The 20,552-nt window shown below is 41.9% G+C and overlaps 2 protein-coding genes across 6 annotated transcripts in view; one reads left to right on the plus strand and one right to left on the minus strand.

Moving 5' to 3' along the window:
- Positions 1-20,552, minus strand: part of FAM149B1 (family with sequence similarity 149 member B1) — a 519,129-nt gene that overhangs the window by 291,531 nt on the left and 207,046 nt on the right. The window lies entirely within an intron of this gene.
- CFAP70 (cilia and flagella associated protein 70) overlaps positions 16,764-20,552 on the plus strand; it is a 116,281-nt gene continuing 112,492 nt past the window's right edge. For 3 of the 5 annotated variants that reach the window (XM_050803407.1, XM_050803410.1, XM_050803411.1), the window contains exon 1: positions 16,913-17,116. The gene's annotated coding sequence lies outside the window, so the exon portion shown is untranslated. The other 2 variants (XM_050803409.1, XM_050803408.1) reach the window with 2 other exon arrangements.

A 20,552-nucleotide genomic window follows, 5' to 3' on the forward strand; every position in this document is an offset into this window, starting at 1 on the left:
ATATTTCTCTTTCTGTGTCTGGCTTATTTCACCTAGCATAATGATCTCTAAGTTTATAGTTCACATTGTCACAAATGGCAGAATTTCCTCCTTTTTTTTTTTTTTTTTTTTTTTTGAGATGGAGTTTCACTCTTGTTCCCCAGGCTGGAGTGCAGTGGTGCAATCTCAGCTCATTGCACCCTCCGCCTCCTGGGCTCAAGCAATTCTCTTGCCTCAGCCTGCTGAGTAGCTGGGATTGCAGGCATCTGCCACCACTCCCGGCTAATTTTTTGTTTAGTAGAGATGGGGTTTCACCAGATTGGCCAGGCTGGTCTTGAACTCGTGACCCTCAGGTGATCCACACGCCTTGGCCTCCCAGAGTGCTTGGATTACAGGCGTGAGCCACTGCACCCGGCCAGAATTTCCTCCTTTAAGGCTGAATAATATTCCATGGTGTATATATACTATAATTTATTTAACCATTCATCCATCAATGGACACTTGAGTAGTTTCCATATCTTGGTTATTGTGAATAATGCTGCAGTGAACATGGGAGTAAAGATACCTCTTTATGACACTGATTGCATTTCCTTCAGATACATACCCAGAAGTGGTATTGCTGTATCATATTATTTTTAATTTTTTGAGAAACCTCCATACTGTTTTCTATGATGGCTGTACCAATTTACCTTCCCACCAACAGTGTACAATGGTTCCCTTTGCTCCACATTCTTGCCAACACTTGCTATGTCTTACCTTTTTGATAATACCCAACCTAATAGGTGAAAATCCCATGTGTACTTGAGAAGAATGTATATGCTACCATTGTTAGGTATGGAGTGTTCTGTATGTGTCCATTAGATCTAGTTTATTGTGCTATTTAAGTTATCTTTTTCCTTATAGCTGATTTTTCTATCCATTATTGAGAATGGGGTATTGAAGTCCCCAGTTACTGTTGTAAAACTGTTTCTTTAATTCTATCAGTTTTTGCTTCATATATTTAGGTGGTCTCTTATTAGGTGTGTAGATGTTCATAATTGTCATATCTTCTTGCAGTATTGAATTTTTTATTATATAATATACTTTGTCCCCTATAACCTTTCTTTTTTTTTTTTTTTTTTTTTTGAGATGGAGTCTTGTTTTGCTGCCCAGGCTGGAGTGCAGTGGCCTAATCTCAGCTCACTGCAGCCTCCACCTCTCAGGTTCAAGCAATTCTCCTGCCTCAACCTCCCAAGTAGTGGGGATTACAGGTGCCCGCCAGCATGCCTGGCTAATTTTTGTATTTTTAGTAGAGACAGGTTTTTGCCATGTTGGCCAGGCTGGTCTTGAACTCCTGACCTCAGGTGATCTGCCCGCCTCGGCTTCCCAAAGTGCTGAGATTACAGGCATGAGCCACCATGCCCAGCCCCTATAACCTTTTTTGATTTAAAGTCTATCTTGTCTGATATTACTATAGCCTCCCCTGCTGTCTTTTGGTTACTATTTGCATGTAGTGTCTTTTTCCATCTTTTAACTTTTAATCTGTTTGTGTCTTTGGATCAAATGTGAGTGTTTTGTAGACAGCATAAAGTTGGATTTTTGTTTGTTTTGAGACGGAGGCTCACTCTGTTGCCAGACTGGAGTGCAGTGGAGCAATCTTGGCTCACTGCAACCTCTTCCTCCCGGGTTCAAGCGATTCTGCCTCAGCCTCCCTGGTAACTGGGACTACAGGTGTGTGCTACCACGCCCAGCTAATTTTTTGTATTTTTAGTTGAAATGGGGTTTCACCCTGTTGGCCAGGATGGTCTCGATCTCTTGACCTTGTGATCCGCCCACCTCAGCCTCCCAAGGATTTTTTAAAAATCCATTTTGCCAGTCTTTGTCTTTTTTTTTTTTTTTTTTTTTTTTTTTTTGAGATGGAGTCTCACTCTGTGGCCCAGGCTGGAGTGCAGTGGCATGATCTCGGCTCACTGCAAGCTCCACCTCCCGGGTTCACACCATTCTCCTGCCTCAGCCTCCTGAGTAGCTGGGACCACTGGTGCCCGCCACCACACCGGCTAATTTTTTGTATTTTTAGGAGAGACGGGGTTTCACCATGTTAACCAGGATGGTCTCGATCTGACCTCGTGATCTGCCCACCTCAGCCTCCCAAAGTGCTGGGATTTACAGACGTGAGCGACCGAGCCCGGCCCAGTCTTTGTCTTTTGATTAGAAAGTTTAATCCCTCACACCTGTAATTCCAGCCCTTTGGGAGGCTGAGGCCAGTGCATCACTTGAGGTCAGGACTTCGAGACTGGCCTAGCCAACGTGGTGAGACCCCGTCTCTACAAAAACTACAAAACTTAGCCGGTTGTGGTGGCATGTGCCTATAATCCCAGCTACTCAGGAGGCTGAGGTGGGAGAATTGCTTGAACCCAGGAGGTGGAGGTTGCAGCGAGCTGAGATCATGCCCCTACAATCCAGCCTAGGCTACAGAGCAAGACTCCATCTCAAAAAAAAAAAAAAAAAAAAGGAAATGTAATCTATTTACATTTAAAGTAATTACTGATAAGAACTTCTGTTGTGTTGCTATTTGTTCTCCATATGGCTTATTGCTTTTTTGTCCCTCATTTCCTGCATTACTGTCTTTTGTGTTTAGTTGTTTTGTAGTGAAACATTTAAATTCATTTCCCTTTGTTTTGTGTATATTGTATAGCTATTTTCTTTGTGGTTACCATTGGGATTACATTTAACATCCTAAAGTAATAACACTCACCCTTTTGGTTGATGTCACAAAATTACATCTTTTTACATTGTGTGCTCCAAAACATAAACTAATTCTTTTAAATGCATTAGTTTCTTAAATTACATAGAATACAAAATTTGGAGTTACAAACCAAAATTACAGTCATACTAGCATTTAGTTTTTTTTAACGTATTTGTCTCAAATCATGTAGAAAACCAAAAGTATCGTTACAGACTAATATTACAATAACACTAGCTTTTATAATTGCCCATATATTTACCCTTTATTGAGATCTTTATTTCTTCATGTGGCTTCAAGTTACCGTCTAGTCTCCTTTCATTTCATCCTGCAGGACTAGGACTTCTTTGACCATTTCTTGTAGGGCAGGTCTAGTGGTAATGAACTTTCCCAGCTTTTATCTAGGAATATGTAAATTTCCTCATCACTTGTTAAGGATGGTTTTGCCAGATATAGGATTCTTGGGTTGACAGTTTTTGTTTTCTTTTAGCGCTTTAAATATATCATCTTATTCTTTCTGATGAGAAATCTGCTGATAATCTTATTAAGAACATCTAGGCTGGGTGCGGTGGCTCATGCCTGTAATCCCAGCACTTTGGGAGGCCAAGGCGGGCAGATCACAAGGTCCGGAGATCGAGACCATCCTGGCCAACACGGTGAAACCCCATCTCTACTAAAAATACAAAAATTAGCCGGGCGTGGTGGCAGGCGCCTGTAATCCCAGCTACTCGGGAGGCTGAGGCAGGAGAATGGCGTGAACCTGGGAGGCAGAGCTTGCAGTGAGCTGAGATCCAGCCACTGCACTCCAGCCTGGGCGACAGAGCGAGACTCCGTCTCAAAAAAAAAAAAAAAAATCTTGTATGTGGTAAATCACTTCTCTCTTGCTGATTTCAGGATTCTCTCTTTGGATTTAGAAAGTTTGATTAAAGGCCAGGCACGGTGGCTCACGTCTGTAATCCCAGCACTTTCAGAGGCCGAGGCAGGTGGATCACGAGGTCAGGAGATCAAGACCAAGCTGGCTAACACGGTGAAACCCTGTCTCTACTAAAAATACAAAAAAGTAGCCGGGCGTGGTGGCAGGCACCTGTAATCCCAGCTACTTGGGAGGCTGAGGCAGGAGAATGGCATGAACCTGGGAGGCAGAGCTTACAGTGAGCCTCCGTCTTAAAAAAAAAAAAAGAAACTTTGATTGATTAAAATGTGTCTTAATGTGGCTCTCTTTAAGTTCATCTACTTGGAGTTCATTGGGCTGCTTGGGTGTTTATATTCATGTCTCACAGAACTTAGGAAGCTTTTAAGCCATTATTTCTTCAAATATTTTCTCTTCTTCTTTCTTGTCCTTTAGAATTCCCACAATGTGTATGATGGTCCACCTGATGGTGTTTCACAGGTCCCTTAGGCTCTGTTCTCTTTTCCTCAATCTTTTTTCTTTCTGTTCTTCAGACTCAGTTTCCATTGTCCTGTTTCCAAGTTGACTTACTCTTTTTTTGCTTGTTTAAATCTGTCTTTGAATCCTGCTAGTGAATTATTGCATTTCAGTTATTGTATTTTTCAGCTCCAGAATTTTTTTGGTTCCTTTTTAGGTTTTCTTTCTCTTTATTGATATTTCCATTTTCTTCATACATCATTTTCTTGACTTTTTCCATATCTTCCTTTAGTTTTTTGATCATCTCTTTTATTTTATGTTTTTGAGACAGGGTTTGAGTGAGGACTCCTATCACACAGGCTAGAGTGCAGTGGCACAATCACAGCTTAACTGCAGCCTCAACTTACCTGGCTCAGTTGATTCTCCCATGTCAGACTCCGAGTAGCTGGGACTACAGGTGTGTGCCACCACGTCCAGCTAATTTTTTGTATTTTTTAGTAGAGATGGGGTTTCACTGTGTTGCCCAGGCTGGTCTCAAACTCCTGGGCTTAAGTGATCTGCCTACCTTGGCTTCTCAAAGTGTTGGGATTACAGGCATGAGCCACCACGCCTGGCCTGATATCTTTAAGACAGTTTTTTGTTTCTGTGTTTTGAGACAGGATCTCACTCTGTCACCAAGGCTGGAGAGCAGTGGCACAATCAAAGCTCACTGCAGCCTCCAACTCCTGGGCTCAAAGTGAGCCTCCTACCTCAACCTCCCAAGTGGCTGGTTAGGACTACAGACACAGGCCACTGCACCTGGCTGGCTTATTTTTAAATTCTTTTTTTTTAAGAGACAGGGTCTCACTGTGTTGCCCAGGCTGCTCTTGAACTCCCAGCCTCAAGTGATCCTCTTGCCTTGACCTCCCAAAGTGCTGGAATTATAGGCATGAACCACCACACCCAGCCTTTAAGACAGGTTTTTAAATTTTTTTGTGTAATAGATCTGTCACCAGGTCTTTTTTTAGAGACAGTTTCTGTTTATTTTTGCCTTTGATTGGGGATAGTTTCCTGTTTCTTTGTATGCCTTGTGATTTTCTGCATTGAAAATTATACATTTGGGTTTAATAATATGGTAACTCTGAAAATTGGATTCTCCCCTTTCCCCAAGGTTTGCTATTTTTTGTTACTGTATTTGTTTATTTATTTGTTTATTTATTTATTTATTTTAATTGTTGTATGCTGTCTCTGTGCCAAGGACCATACTGAGATATAAACTTAAGGTCTTCTCAGGTCTTTTTGAGCCTGTACCTTTCCCTAGGTGTGGGTGGCCACTTTCTGATTTTCCTCATATATGTATGTCCTTGTCTTTAATGTCTGCACCCCAAAGGGAGAAAAAAAGAAAAATAAAGGGTAGGGGTAAAGACAGACCTTTCAATCCCCTGAAAGTCACTTCACCTGACGAGGGAGAGACTTGCAACAATTGAGGGAGGTGCAGCAATGGCCCCTGCTTCTTTGTCTGTACCCCTGTGATCAGAAGCAGTGTTCAGGAATCAGCACAGATATCTCGTATTTGGAGGATAGGATCCTTTTTTGCCTACCCTGGCTCCCACAGGCTATGTGCAGGCTCCTACAGGAACAAATGCACACTTGCCTCCCACAGGATGGGTAGCTGCTACTGTGCTAAGAGCAAAAATTGAAATTAATAGTCCAAATTGCCATCCAGGTCTTCCTCTGGAAGTTGCAAACCTTCAATAGACTCCAGAATTCCAAAATAGTTACCTCAGACAACCTCGGTGGGGAGGAAGATTTCTGGTACTTCCTACTCTGTCTGCCATCTTCCCAGAGTCCTTTCCCAAGCAACATATTTTTAAGCTTTTAAAAATATGAGCTATATATTCATATATACAATTCACCCTTTTAAAATGTACAATTCAGCTGTGCCTAATCCCAGCACTTTGGGAAGCCAAAGCAGGAGGATTCCTTGAGCCCAGGAGTTTGAGACCAACCTGGGCAAGATGGCAAGACCCCGTTGCTACAAAAAATTAATTTAAAAAATTAGCTGTGTGTGGTGGTGCGTACCTGTGGTTCTAGCTGCTTGGGAGGCCAAGGCAGGAGGATGGATCATTTGAGCACAGGAGTTCGAGGTGACAGTGGGCTATGATTGTGCCATTGCACTCCAGCCTAGGTGACAAAGTGAGGCCCCCATCTCTAAAAAATAATGTGTACAATTCAGTGGTTCTCAGCATATTCACAAATTTGTGCAATCATCATCACAATCAATTTTTGAACATTTTCCTCACCCCAAAAAAGAAACCCCTTATCCAATCAGTGGTCATTCCTCATTCCTCACCCTCCTACTCAGTCCCTGGCAACCACTAATCTACTTTCTGTCTCTGGATTTGCCTATTCTGGACTTTCCTAATACTGGAATCTTATAATATGTAGCCCTTTTTGTCTGACTTCTTTCATTTAGCATACTGTTTCTAAGGTTCATCTGTGGTATAGCATGAATCAGTACTTCATTCTGTTTTGTGGCTGGCTATATTGCTTTTTCTTTTCTTTTCTTCAGACAGAGTCTTGCTGTGTTGCCCAGGTTGGGGTGCAGTGGCACAATCTTGGCTCACTGAAACCTCTGCCTCCTGGGTTCAAGCAATTCCCCTGCCTCAGTCTCCTGAGTAGGTGGGATTACAGGTGTGTGCCACCATGCCCGGCTAATTTTTTGTAGTTTTGGTAGAGATGGGGTTTCACCATGTTGGCCAGGCTGGTCTCAAACTCCTGGTCTCAAGTGATCTGCCTGCCTTGACCTCCCAAAGTGCTGGGATTACAGGGATGAGCCACGTAGGCCTGACCAGTTATATCACATTTTAAAAAATTCATTCATCAGTTGATGGGCATCTGGGTGTTTTTCACCTTTTGGCTATTATGAATAATGCTATTGTGAACATTCATGTTTAAGTTTTTGTGTGGACCTATGTTCCCAACTATCTTGGCTATACATTTAGGGGTAGAATTGCTGAATCATCACCTGAGGTCAGGAGTTCAAGACCAACCTGGCCAACATGGTGAAACCCTGTCTCTATTAAAAATACAAAAAATTGGCCAGGCACAGTGGCTCACATCTGTAATCCCAGCACTTTGGGAGGCCTAGGCAGGTGAATCACAAGGTCAACAGTTCGAGACCAGCCTGGCCAACACGGTGAGACAATTCTGTCTCAAATAAAAAGAATTGCTGGATCATATGGTATATCTATGTTTAACTTTTGTTTTTTTTTAAGAGACGGAGTCTTGCTCTGTCTCCCAAGCTGGAGTGTAGTGGCGCCATTTTGGCTCACTGCAACCTCCATCTCCCAGGTTCAAGCAGTTCTCCTGCCTCAGCCTCCCAAGTAGCTGGGATTACAGGCACATGCCGCCACACACCTGGCTGATTTGTGTGTGTGCGTTTTAGTAGAGACGGAGTTTCACCGTATTGCCCAGGCTGATCTCGAACTCCTGAGCTCAGGCAATCCACCCACCTTGGCCTCCCAAAGTGCTAGGATTACAGGCATGAGCCACCGCACTCGGCCTGTGTTTAACTTTTTGAGGATCTGCCAAACTGTTTACTGAGGTGGCTGTACCATATTATTATCCTATCAGCAATAAAGTTTTGAAACTGGGGGTTAATCTGATTAGATCCACAAAAAGTCTGCCCTGCAATTTGGTCATTTGCCTTTTGTTTTTTTCTATGTAGCTGAAGACCACACCATTTAACCTTTGCTGGCTTCCTATATAATCTATAAATAACATGTCACCATGGTAACGGTCACTTAAGTTGCTTTTCAGGAACTTGGGGCAGCTCCTCTCCAGTTCAAACTGGTTGCAACCACTGACCCTTCAACCAGGCCTGAGCAAATGCCGAAGAGGTAGCCTTTTGACATCACAGGCTAAACACTCCACCTTCAGATGATGCTAATGTCACCATTTTCTGAACAGTCATCCTATGAAGTGCCATGAATCCTGACTACACTTGTGCAGATCACTGGATGATTCATTTTCCCCCACTGCCAATCACCTTTCCCCATGCCTTAGACCACCCTGCTTCTCTAACCCATAAACATCCCTATGCCTTATTTTCGGAAGGCAGATATGAGAACTATTTACCTGCCCCCTTGCTGGGCTGCCTTGTGAATAAATCTTTTCTCTTTTGCAAAATGTGTCATCACAGTGATTGGTTTACCCAGCACGGGCAGAACAAACCTGGTTAATAATTTCTTCTCATCCTTGCCAACACTTATTATCATTGCCTATGTTTTTCACTATAGCCATGCTGGTGGATATGAAGTGGCATCTGATTGTGATTTTCATTTCATTTCCCTTGTGACTAATAAGCATATTTTTTGTGCTTATTGATTATTTGCATATCTTCTTTAAAAAAATATCTGTTCAAATACTTTGCCCATTTTTAATTTGGGTAATTTGTATTTCTGTTGAGTTGTAAAAGTTGTTTATATATTTTGGATAGTAGACTCTTACCAGATACACAAGTCACAAAATATTTTCTCCCATTCCATCGGTTGGCTTTTGTTTTCTTGATGGTGTCTTTTGATGTACAAAATTTTTAAATTATTTTTTCTTCAAGACTTAAAACATTTTAATTGATACAATTGTACATATTTATGGGGACAGTATAATTGTGATACATGTACACAATATGTAATAAATTAGGGTAATTAACATATCCATCATCTCAGTCATCTTTTTTGTGAAGAGAAGATTCAAAATCCTCTCTTCTAGCTATTTTGAAATATGTAATACATTACCATGAACTATAATCACCATTCAGAGCAATGGAACACTAGAACTTATTCTTCCTATCAACTGTAACTTTGTATCCATTGACTGGCCTCTCCCTGTCCTCCCTCTTCCCTCCCCTTCCCAACCTCTGGTAACCACTATTTATTCTCTACTTCTATTAGATCAACATTTTAAGGCCAGGTGCAGTGGCTCACATCTGTAATCCATCCCAGCACTTTGGGAGGCTGACGTGGGTGGATCACTTGAAGACAGGAGTTCGAAACCAGCCTGGCCAACATGGTGAAACCCCATCTCTACTAAAAATACAAAAAATAGCTGGGTGTGGTGGCATGTGCCTGTAATCCCAGCTACTCAGGAGGCTGAGGCATGAGAATTCCTTGAACCTGGAAGGTGAAGATTGCAGTGAGCCGAGACCTTGCCACTGCACTCCAGCCTGGGTGACAGAGTGAGACTCAGCCTCAAAAAAAAAAAAAAAAAAAATTTAGGATTCTACATATGAATGAGATCATGCAGTATTTGTCTTTCTGTGCCTAGCTTATTTCACTTAATGATCTCTAGGCTCATTCAAGTTGTTCCAAATGACAGGATTTCATTCTTTTTTATGGCTGAATAGTATTCCATTGTGTAAATTTACCACATATTCATTCATCTGTTGATGGACACTTAGGTTGATTCCATGTTTTGGCCATCGTGAATAGTGCTGCAATAAACATGGGTGTGCAGACATCTTTTTGACATACTGATATCATATCCTTTGGATATATGGGATTGTTAGTTCATATGGTAGTTCTGTTTTTAATTTTTTTAGGAACCCTCTACTGTTTTCCACAGTGGCTGTACCAATTTACATTCTCACCAACAATGCACTGCATAATGAAGGTTCAGTCAACAACAGACTACATATATGACAGTAGTTCCATAACATAACACAGCTGAAAAATTCCTATCACTTAGTACTTACTAATGCTAGACTTATTATCATTATTTTAGAGTATATTCCATCTACTCATTGAAAAGAAGTTAACTATAAAAAACCCAAGGTAGGACCTTCAGGAGGTATTCCAGAAGAGGGCATTGTTTTAGGAGATGACAGCTCCATGTGTGTTAGGCCCCTGAAGACCTTCCAGTGGGATGAGATGTGCAGGTGGAAAACAGTCATGTTGATTTTCCTGAGCCTGTGTAGACTTAGGCTAATGTGTGTATTTGTGTCTTTGTTTTTTTTATTTTTGAGGTCTTGCTCTGTCACCCAGGTTGGAGTGCAGTGGTGTAATAATTGCTCACTGCAGCCTTGAACTCCTGGCCTCAAGCGATCCTCCTGCCTCAGCGTCCCAAGTAGCTGGGACTACAGGCTTTTGCCATCACACCACACTAATTTTTAAGTTTTTTGAAGAGACGTGGTCTCACCATGTCACCCCAGGCTGGTAACTCCTGGACTCAAGCAGTCCTCTTACCTCAGCCTCCCAAAGTGCTAGGATTACAGGCCAGAGCCACCACACCTGACCTGTGTCTTAGTTTTTAACAAAGCTCAAAAAGTAAAAAACTATTTATTTATTTATTTATTTAGACAGAGTCTCACTCTGTCACCCAGGCTAGAGTGCAGCAGCATGATCTCCGCTCACTGCAAGCTCCTCCTCCTGGGTTCACGCCATACTTCTGCCTTAGCCTCCTGCGTAGCTGGGACTACAGGCGCCCGCCACCACACCCGGCTAATTTTTTTGTATTTTTAGTAGAGACGGGGTTTCATCATATTAGCCAGATGGTCTCCATCTCCTGACCTTATGATCCACCTGCCTCAGCCTCCCAAAGTGCTGGGATTACAGGCGTGAGCCACCTGTAAAAATATGGTATAAAAGATAAATAGTATACCTGTAGAAGGCCTGTAAAAAATAATTTTTAAAAAACTTATAAGGACGTACAGAAAATATTTTTGTATAGCTATAAGAGTCAAAAAGTTAAGAAGTTTAGGCCGGGCGCGGTGGCTCACGCCTGTAATCCCAGCACTTTGGGAGGCCGAGGCGGGCGGATCACAAGGTCAGGAGATCGAGACCACGGTGAAACCCCGTCTCTACTAAAAATTACAAAAAATTAGCCGGGCGTGGTTGTGGGCGCCTGTAGTCCCAGCTACTCGGGAGGCTGAGGCAGGAGAATGGCGTGAACCCGGGAGGCGGAGCTTGCAGTGAGCCGAGATCGCGCCACTGCACTCCAGCCTGGGCTGGGCGACAGAGCGAGACTCCGTCTCAAAAAAAAAAAAAAAAAAAAAAAAAAGTTTAGGCTGAGTGCAGTGGCTCACGCGTGTAGTCTCAGCACTTAGGGAGGCCGAGGCAGGTGGATCACTTGAGCCCAAGAATTCAAGACCAGCCTGAGCAACATGGTGAAACCCCATCTCTACAAAAAAATACAAAAAGGCAGGAGGTTTGCTTGAGCCCAAGAAGATTGAGGCTGCAGTGAGCCATGATCATGCCACTGCACTCCAGCCAGGGTGACAGAACGAGACGCTAACTCCAAGGGAAAAAAAAAATGTTTAGGAAAATGTTACAGTAAGCTAAAGTAAATGTATTATTTAAAAGTTTTAAAATAAATTTAGTGTAGCCTAATTATATAGTGTTTATTAAGTCTGCAGTAGTATATAGTAATGTCGTAGGCCTTCACAATTCACTCACTACTCATTCCTTCAGTCACCCAAAGCAACTTCTAGGCCAGCAAGTGCCATTCATTATGAGTGCCTTCTACAGGTGTACTATTTATCTTTTATACCATATTTTTACTGTACTTTTTCTATGTTTAGATACACAAGTACTTACCATTGTGTTAAAATTGCCTACAGTATTCGGTATAGTAACGTGCCATACCTGTTTGTTGCCTAGAAGCAATAGGATATACTCTATGTGACTTAGGTATGTGGTAGGCTATGCTATCTATGTTTGTGTAGATACACTATTTGCATTTTCCTCATGTTTAGTGATGTTGAACATTTTTTCATAAATCTATTGGCCATTTGTATACTTTCTTTCGAGAAATGTCTATTTAGATCTTTTTTTTTTTTTTTTTTTTTTTTTTTTTTTTGAGACGGAGTCTAGCTCTGTCGCCCAGGCTGGAGTGCAGTGGCCGGATCTCAGCTCACTGCAAACTCCACCTCCCGGGTTCACGCCATTCTCCTGCCTCAGCCTCCCGAGTAGCTGGGACTACAGGCGCCCGCCACCTCGCCCGGCTAGTTTTTTGTATTTTTTAGTAGAGATGGGGTTTCACCGGGTTCGCCAGGATGGTCTCGATCTCCTGACCTTGTGATCCGCCTGTCTCGGCCTCCCAAAGTGCTGGGATTACAGGCTTGAGCCACCGCGCCCGGCCACGTCTATTTAGATCTTTTGCCCATTTTAAAATCAGATTATTTGTGGGGGTTTTTGTTTTTTGCATTTTTTTTTCTTTTTTGGTGTTGAGTTTCTTATATATTCTGGATATTAACCCCTTGTCAGATGCATAGTTTGTAAATATTTTCTCCCATTCTATATGCTGTCTCTTCAATCTATTGATTGTTTCCTTTGCTGTGCAGAAGCTTTTTAGTTTGATGTAATCCCACTTGTCTATGTTTGTTGTTGTTGTTGCCTGTGTTTTGAGGGTTATCCAAAAATTCCTTGCTCAGACCAATGTCAAAAGCATTTTTTCCTGTGTTGTTTTTTTTTCTAATAGTTTAATAGTTTCAGGTCTTATGCTTAAATATTTTATCCCCTTTGAGGCTATTTTTGTAAATGGTGAGAGATAGGGGTCTAGTTTTATTCTTCTGCATGTGGATAGTCAATTTTTGTGATACATCACACTAACAGAACAAAAGATAAAAGCCATATGATAATCTCAGTAGACGTGGAAAAAGCATTTGGTAATGTTCAACATCCCTTCATGACCAAACAAAACAAAACTCTCAACAAATTAGATGTGGAAGGAACATACCTCAGTACAATAAAGACCATGTATGACAGACCCACAGCTAACATACTTAATGAGGACATGTTGAAAGCTTTTTCTCTAAAATCTGGAACAAGATAAGGATAGCCACTTTCACTACTTCTAGTCACATAGTACTGGAAGTCCTAGCCAGAGTAATTAGGCAAGAGAAAGAAACAAAGGACATCTAAATTGGACAGAAAGAAGTCAAACTTCCTGTCTGCAGATGACATGAACTTATACACAGAAAACCCTAAAGATTCTACCAAGAAACTGCTAGAAGTAATAAATTCAGTAAAGTTGCAGGATACAAAAGCAACATACAAAAATCAGTAGCATTTCTATATGCCTTAGTGAACTATCTGAAAAAAAAAAAAAGCAATCTCATTCACAATTACTACAAAAAAAAAGTATCCTATGTTCATGGATTAGAATAATTAACACTGCTAAAATGTTCATACTTCAAAAGTGCTCTACAGATTCAACACAGTCTCTATCAACATTGCAATGACATTCTTCACAGAAATAGAAAACCCTCAAATTTATAGTTTTAGTTCTTACATTTAGGTCTTTGGTTCATTTTGAGTTATTTTTTGTATATGGTGTTAGGTAAGGGTCCAAATTCATTCTTTGAATGTGGACATTGTTTTTTCTTGTACCATTTGTTTAAAAGACTATATTACTGCCCTCCCTCCCACATCCCATTAGATCATCTTGGCACTCTTGTTAAAAATCAATTGACCATAAATGTAAGAGTTTATTTCTGAACTCTCAATTCAGTTGATTCTTTTGATCTATATGGCTATCTTTATGCCTTTATTATTGTCTTCATTACTTGATTACTGCAACTTTGTAGAAAGTTTTGAAATTGGAGAGTGTGAGTCTTCCGACTGTTCTTCTGGTTCAAGATTGTTTTGGCTACTGTGGGTCCCTTGCTTTTCTATATGAATTTTAGGATCAGCTTGTTAATTTCTGGAAAAAAAAGTCGGGATTCTAATTGTGATTGCTCTCAATCTGTAGATCAATTTGAGGATGAGCAATACATTTGATTGTTTTACTGAGTGTCAGAAATATGTTGACTTTGGAAGTAACAAATTAGCTAATTAGAAACATGTCTTTTGGAGTAATGAGAAAGGAATTTGTTGAGCTAGTGCATCATTTAGTGGAGGCCTTTGAAACTCAGACCAAGGCATTTGAATTTTATTAGAAAGAGATTTTTATAGTTTTTTTTCCCTGAAATTGGTTTGCATATGTAGATGATTTTATTATGATTCCAGTACTATTATATTGTCCATACCACTAAAGAGGGCTTTTTCCATACACAAGTGGATGTTTTAAATCAGTCAAAAAGTATTGAATGCCTTTCAAATAGAGTGGCCACTGCTAAGCACTGTAGGAGAATAAAAGAAGATTCACACACACACACACACACACACACACACACACACACACACACACGGGAGGCTGAGGCGGGAGGGTCACATGAACCCGGGAGGCGGAGGTTGCAGTGAGCCGAGATCATGCCACCGAACTCCAGAGCAAGACTGTCTCAATTAAAACAAAAAACAAAAAACAAAAAAAGGCCAGGCATGGTGGCTCACGCCTGTAATCTTAGCACTTTGGGAGGCTGAGGTGGGTGGATCACCTGAGGTTAGGAGTTCAAGACCAGCCTGGCCAACATGGCCCTGTCTCTACTAAAAATACAAAAATTAGCCGGGTGTGGTGATGGGTGCCTGTAATCCCAGCTACTCCGGTGGCTGAGGCACAAGAATCACTTGACCCCAGGAGGTGGAGGTTGCAGTGAACCCAGATTGTGCCACTGCACTCCAGGCTGGGCTACAGAGTGAGACTCTGTCTTAAAAAAAAAGAAAAAAGAAAATTGTAACATACAGCCCTTGCTCTCAGGTACCCTACAGTTGAATGGAGATTAATTATGTTTAAAGAAGTGACATCTGTTATTTATCCTTGCTTGCCTAAGACCTTGAAGCAAAGTACTAAGTAGATCAAGATCATGAGCGATTTCTGGAAGAACAGCTCCCTATTAAAAACTCGGCCTAACCCAGCTTATTATGTAGAAAAAGTGTGTCATTTGCAAGTGAGATAGCTGCCTCAGTGCAAATTTACCCAAAACCCTCACTTGGGAAAAAATCCAGAGAGAAATCCTTACTCAGTAGTGCCACAGTAGTTTTATTTTGAGAACCTTTATTACCTGTAACACTGCAAGTTCCAAAAAGTATTTCTTTTAGTATTTATAATGTTTCTTTATTCACATAAACAAAAATTTTAAATTTTGACTCTGGTAACTCTATATCCTAAGCAAAGAACTTCCCAGGTAGAGTGGCTATGCGTATGTATATATTTTAATAATTTGTTTTGAAATGATCTCAAATGTATAGAAAAGTTGCCCAAATCGTGTAAGGAAGTCCCATGTCCCCTGCACTCAGATTCCCAAATAGTTAACACTTTATTGCACTTGTTTCATTGCTCACTGTGTGTGTATGCGTACATGTGTGCATGCATGTGCGTATGTGAGTGTACATGTGTATGTATCCCTTGTTAGTCTTTTTCTGGACCTTTTGAGAGTCAAGAGAGCAAATTGTAGAGATAGTTTCTCATCACTCCTGAACACACCAGTGTTTATTTTCCCCTAAACAGGGACACTCTCCTACCTAACAACAAACAAACTTCCTCATCAGGGATTCAATATTGGTACAACATACCATCCAGTTCAGACGAGATCGGGCATGTTCACGGTGGTATGTGATTCACAGAGCTAATTCACATTTTGCCAACTGTCCTAACAATGTGGTTTTCCTTTCTGGTCCAGAATGCTATACAGAGATACATATTGCATTTAGTTGTCATATAACCTCAGTCAGAGACAGTTCCCAGTCTTTCCTGTCCTTGGATGGTCTACAACCTGAGTTCCTTTGATGGTAGGAAAACCAAAAGGGATACTTTGTGGATTTTAGTGTGTTTCATCAGGAGGCTCACAATGTAGACTCCTCCCAACACTGATGATGTTAACCATGATCACCTGATCATGTTGGTTGCTTCCATTCACTGTTTTCCCCTCTGAAATCGAGTAGTAGTCCATGGGAGAAGCATTCCAAAATCACCCCAGTATTCTATGCCTCACAGAACATCTACCCACCAGCCTTAGCGTCCATTGAACACTCCTGCCTGAGTCATCCTCCTCAGTAGTTGTCAAATGGTAGTTCTCTATTTCCATCCTTCTTGCTACACTTCTGTGTTGGCATCCTACTTCGAAGGAGTTTTCCTGTTTCTCTATATCAACACGGACTTGCATATTCAATGGATTGTAATCCGTTATGGTGTTGTTTACTTCATGCTCAAATTGTCCCTCATTTGGCCCAAGGGAGTCCCTTCAAGCTGGCTCTTAATACTGCAACAATTTAAAGTATACATATTGCTAAAATTCATCTGCGTTGTGCAGTTCATTAACTTTGACTGCCTGTAATATGCCTCTTTGTGAATATGCCACAGTTTATTGGTCCACTCATTCACTATTCCGTCGACGGGCACTTGGGTTGTTTCCAGGTTGTTGCTATTGTGTTTTGCTATTTTAGCTCTTTAATGTTAAATTTTGAATATTAAAAGTTTGTATTAACATCATAAACTTCAGGTCTGTTTATTGTACAAATATTGAGCACCTAGAAGCAGGGTCATTTTGCACTCTCATCAACAGTGCGTGACAGGCTTATTTTTAAAATATTGCATATTTCACGCACAAATATTTAAATGATGTTTTCAAATCAGTTTAATAAAGGCCTTTGTCTTTAAACTTCCTTATGCTTTTTTCCCTACTATTATGGAGAAATATTGAAATAAAAGAGTCCAGAAAGCAAAATGTAAAGATGGAAACCTGTGCACTTAACCCAAACGCTTGCCAAGGTAAAGCATCCGCGGAAACAGCAGGGACTCGAAATGACAGGGCTACAGCCGGCGCTAGGGCGCAGGCGCAGAAGCTCAGGGTCGCGCTACCTGCTCTAGTCCCCAGAGGGTTATCGCGAGTCTTGGAATAAACTTGCTGCGATTGCCAAAAGTAAGTTCTCGCGAGAGGTAGTTGGTTGCTATAGTTGTCAAAAACATAACTGAGGCTGCTGCAGGTAAAACAGCGATCCCTCCTGAAGAAACCCTCTCTTCCCGGCCTCCCCACCCCGGTCCTGCGGCCACACCACAGCCGTCACCCCGATCTTCTGCTCCCTCAGCTAAGTCCAGGCTGAAAACCCCGTTATTTAGACCGAAAAGCCGCTGGCCCGGCCAGGCGCGGACTCTGCCTCCAGCCCCAGCCCGGCGACCTCCACAGGAGCGCGGACGTAGGTCCTCCTTAACCGCCTCTCGACGTAGGTCCTCCTTAACCGCTTCTCGACGTAGGTCTCATTCCGCGCGGACTGCGCTTGTCCCCCAGACCAGACCCAGTCACATCGCCTCTTTCGTCCAACCTTTTTCTCACTGGACTCTCCCCTTGTAGCTTCTTCCGAGCAGATGACAAGAAATGCGTGCCTTGCCGGGGGCAACAAGAGTCCCCACCCTAGCTGCCCTGATCATAACTTTAGTCCTATTTCTTGCATTCATAGTTCAAAGACGACGCGAACGCCTCTTGTGTACAAGACATGGTGCCAGGCACTCGGGGCCCGTAAATATGCGTGAAGGTCACATGCCTTCGAAGGTGTAATTGAGCTCTCAGGACAAACGCTGCATATTAATAATATCATTTGTGCAGTGCTTCATAGCTTAAACAGCTTTAATATTTTAGGGGGTATTCACAATGTGAAACAGGTTGGAAGTTATCCATTTTACAGAAGGTGAAACTGAGGCTTAGAGAAGTTAGGCTTTTGCCCAGGGGCACATAGTTACTAAGTAGGAAAGGTCCTTTGAATACCCAGTCTTCATAAACAGGACAGCTTGTGGTAATGCCACAAGAGACGTGTAAAGTGCTAAATGAATTCAGAGGAAAGGCAGGTTTTACCGACTGGGAAGCTTCATGGACTAGGAAGCATTTGAGCTGGATTTTAAAGGATGAGTAGGATTTGCTGTAGAGACGGAATGAGTAGAAAGGGAGAGATCATTCCAGGGGGAAGGAAAAATGCAAAGGTTCAGAAGTGACTAAATGCAGGTGATCTTTGAAAAATACTAAGCAAGAGCATAAGCTAGAAGAGGGGAGTTGACTGGCACTGCAAGATCCTAGAAAGCCCTGAATGTAGTACTACATTTAACCACAGTTAAACTGTAGTGTTACAGTTTAACTTTGTTTGGTAGGTGAGAGGGAACAAGACAGTGGTATGATCAGATCTGTACTTTAATAAGGTAGTTATCTGCTTGTCTCATCTCATTTTCTCCCTATTTCTTCTTACACCACCGCTGCAAGCTACTTGCTACTTGCTATGTGTGTTGTTTTGCCTCTGAACGTTTTAAAATCTGTTGCCTTTCTTGGAATATCCTTCCCTTTACTCTATTAAGACATAGTTCCAGGGTACTTCCTCCAAGATTTTCCTGGCATGCACACGTATTCTCAAATCCAGCTAGGTCCCAGCTTCATGCAGCACTTCCTTGCTGTATGATTGCTGGTATGATAACAAACTTCTCTGAAGCTCAGTTTTTTTCACTCAAACAGAGATTTAAGAATCACTTAGAAGGGAGGCTACGTTTAAGATAATAAATGTGAAGCACACTTGGTACACTGGCTATAATCAGTTAATTTCCTTACTTCTCACATTCTTTATATTTGTAAAATAAAAAATAAATTTCCACCCCCCTTTTCCTCCTTTCCTCTGTCAGAGCACTTCTTCCCTCCCTTTCCTTCTTTCACTCCTCCCTTCTTTTCCTCTGTCAGAGCAGCTGTCTCACAGATTATGACTCCTGGTCTAGTTACACATCTCTCGTCCTCACTAGATTTTAAATTTCTTGAGGTTAGAGAGTTCACATCTTATCTCTTGTATCCTCAGCACCCACCACAGTGCCAAGCTTAACAAAGTTTTTTTCAATGAGCAGTTCTTACAGAAGCGGGATGAGTTAGAGTGAGAAACTGGAGTCAGAGACACCAGTTAGGAGGCTTTTGTTACAGTCTAGCAGAAGGGTAATGAAGGCCTAATGCCATATTATTGAAAAGGAAAGAAGACTGATACAAAAGGGCATTTTAAATGTACATTTGACAAAGAAGTTGTCAGTGCCACTAAAGCCCTGAAACAGCCCAGAAATATGTTGTTGAACAAATGATCTGAGACTTTTAGGTGTCTGGAAAAATGCTGGAGTAGCTGAGAAGAGGCAGGATAATGATAAAGTCTGAAGGCTGTAAGATGTCGTTTTCTCTTTTGTATCACCAAATACACTTAGCATAGTATGTCCTCAGTAAATGTTTGAATTGAGTTAGAAAATAAGGCCTTTTCAACAGGCACAGTGGCTCATGCCTTTTAATCTCAGCACTTTGGGAGGCTGAGTGGGCGAATTGCTTGAGCCTAGCCTTCGAGACCAGCCTAGACAGCGTGGTGAAACCCTGTCTCTGCGAAAAATACAAAAATTAGCTGGGCGTGGTGGCGCATGCCTATAGTCCCAGCCACTCAAGAGGCTGAGGTGGGACGATCACTTGAGCCTGGGAGGTTGAAGCTGCAGTGAGCTGTGATCGCACCACTGCACTCCAGCCTGGGTGACAGAGTGAGAGCCTGAAAAAACAAAAACAAAAAAAAAAAAAAGAAGGAAGGAAGGGGAGAGAAAAGACCTTTTCTAAAAAACAAATATCCAATTTATTTTTGAAATTGTTTGTGCCCTTAGTATTGTAAAATTGACAGTATATCTGACTAAATAAGGTATATATATTAAGACCTTTTCCAATGGACTACCATTTTATGTGGTTGCTTCTTTCCTGCTCTCAAAATATATTTTTGTAAAACTGAGAAGTTAAATAATGTTTGAAGGGAGCTTTGCAGATTAAAAAAAAAAAAGGTTACCAGAGAACACTGTGAAGGATGTACGGCAGCAGTCCCCAACCTTTTTGGCACCAGAGACCAGTTTTGTGGAAGACAATTTTTCCACAGACTGGGGGCAGCGGGGATGATTTGGGGATGATTGGAGCACATTACGTTTATTGTGCACTTTATTTCTATTATTATTACATGGTAATATATAATAATTAAAATATATATATATATATATATTTTTTTTTTTTTGAGATGGAGTCTTGCTCTGTCGCCCAGGCTGCAGTGCAGTGGCGCAATCTCGGCTCACTGCAAGCTCCGCCGCCCGGGTTCACACCATTCTCCTGCCTCAACCTCCAGAATAGCTGGGACTACAGGTGCCCACTACCATGCCTGGCTAATTTTTTTGTATTTTTAGTAGAGATGGGGTTTCACCATGTTAGCCAGGCTGGTCTCGATCTCCTGACCTCATGATCTGCCTGCCTTGGCCTCCCAAAGTGCTGGGATTACAGGCGTGAGCCACCGCGCCCGGCCTATGTATTTTTTTTGAGACGGAGTCACTCTGTCGCCCAGGCTGGAGTGCAGTGGTGTGATCTCAGCTTGCTGCAACCTCTACCTCCCAGGTTCAAGTGATTCTCCTGCCTCAGCCTCCCAAGTAGCTGGAACTACAGGCACATGCCACCACACCCGGCTAATTTTTGTATTTTTTTTTTTTTTTTTTTTTTTTTTTTTTTGAGATGGAGTCTCGCTCTGTCACCCAGGCTGGAGTGCAGTGGCCGGACCTCAGCTCACTGCAAGCTCCGCCTCCCGGATTTATGCCATTCTCCTGCCTCAGCCTCCC

The sequence above is a fragment of the Macaca thibetana genome, chromosome 9 (assembly GCF_024542745.1).
Source record: "Macaca thibetana thibetana isolate TM-01 chromosome 9, ASM2454274v1, whole genome shotgun sequence".
NCBI classification, from domain to species: Eukaryota; Metazoa; Chordata; class Mammalia; order Primates; family Cercopithecidae; genus Macaca; species Macaca thibetana.